The 1,564-nt window shown below is 25.2% G+C and overlaps 2 protein-coding genes across 2 annotated transcripts in view; both read right to left on the bottom strand.

Moving 5' to 3' along the window:
* LOC106788115 (metalloendopeptidase OMA1, mitochondrial-like) overlaps nucleotides 1-1,564 on the bottom strand; it is a 212,597-nt gene that overhangs the window by 174,419 nt on the left and 36,614 nt on the right. The window lies entirely within an intron of this gene.
* Nucleotides 1-1,564, bottom strand: part of LOC106788113 (synapse-associated protein 1) — a gene marked incomplete in the record, with an annotated part of 56,417 nt that overhangs the window by 38,826 nt on the left and 16,027 nt on the right.

Here is a 1,564-nt window from a genome sequence, read left to right as displayed (position 1 = left end):
ATCATATAAAATATAAATATATGCATATAAACCCATCTATGTATATATAAAATATATTTTCTATTAATATGTTAGTATAAAATTATGTAATATAAAATTACAGAAAAAAAAAAATGTGAATAAGGAAATATATATGTAATATTGTCGTAAAAATTGTAATTCGCGTGTAATAAATTATCTGTCCTAAGTATACTATTACAGACATTAATAATACAAGTATAATATCTGTAAAGTGCATTTGTATTTTATTGCGATGTAACGCATTCCAGGAAGTAAAGTAAGGTGTTTTAAATTTCATTGAAATAATATTTTTTGAATAATATAATTATCACGAATAAAAAGTTCGATGAGAAAAGTTCAAGTTTACGATAAAAGTCATTAGATATATATATATATATGTATTTTTCTTTTTGTTAATTCAATTAGAACTTTCAAAGAATAATAATAATAATAATAATAATACGAGTAATACATTTACGAATGAAAAAAAAAACTAATGAATGATTCTGGTATTCTCATAAGAAAAATGAACAACGAAACGAATAAATATATGTTCTCTTCATTAACACATAAATCCGAATTTCTAATCTGCAATTGATCGTTTCCTCAAAACGTAAACTAATTCCACAGAAGTAAAGGATTACTATAGGAATATAGGATTATAGGAAGAACAAGATATATGTGTATGTATGGATGGTGGCTTAGGTACATTGATTCACGAGGTAACCGTAAAATCTGATGCCTTGGTTTAGCAAACGGATGAAATCGAACATCGACCGGGTTGCGATAACCTACATTCCAAAGTTTTATAGTAAAATGTTAAAAAGACCAAAAGTTAACGCTATGAATGTTTTTATAAATAGATATCGAATAAAAAAAAAATATATATATATATATATATATTAAATATAAAAAAAACGAGTATTAATATTAAACCTAAAACCTACCGAACAAAAACCTTTCGCGTATTTTAAAAAAAAAAAAAATCGAAGAAAAAAATATATAGAATGAAATATAGTAGTTAATTGAATATTTGAAAAAAAAAACATATCTTTTATGAGAGAGAGAGAGAGAGAGAGAGAGAGAGAGAGAGAGAGAGAGAGAGAGCACGAAAATGATCGATTAATTTTCAAGTTAGCAACTTCTCGAATAATTTCATGAATAAAATCAAATTGAAATGGTCGATAATTTGTTTCTTTTTTTTTTTTTATCTATATCTATCTATCTATCAATCTATTTATCTATCTCTCTCTATCTCACTATTTATCCTATACACTTCTTCTTTTTTTCTTTTGAAAGTTTTCTACAATACAACGTAGAAATTGTTACGGAGTTTTTCACGGAAAAATTGGGTTTCGTTTATAATATGGAAATAAAAGAAACTTTTTAAATGGAATTATCCAATGCCGTTGAGAGGGTGGGGGGAAGAAAATCTAAAAAAGGTTTCCGATGGATTCTCGAAACGCATCCAAGTTTAAATCTCGACAGAGATGTATAGAAAAAAATAAAGTATTTTCTTTATAAATAAATTTTATGTATATATATATATATACAAGCGTGTATT

Source organism: Polistes canadensis, unplaced genomic scaffold (genome assembly GCF_001313835.1).
Source record: "Polistes canadensis isolate GaletaPanama2010 unplaced genomic scaffold, ASM131383v1 scaffold_126, whole genome shotgun sequence".
In the NCBI taxonomy this organism is placed as follows: domain Eukaryota; kingdom Metazoa; phylum Arthropoda; class Insecta; order Hymenoptera; family Vespidae; genus Polistes; species Polistes canadensis.
The sequence above is the reverse complement of the archived record's forward strand: the minus strand, read 5'-3'. Positions and strand labels throughout refer to the sequence as shown.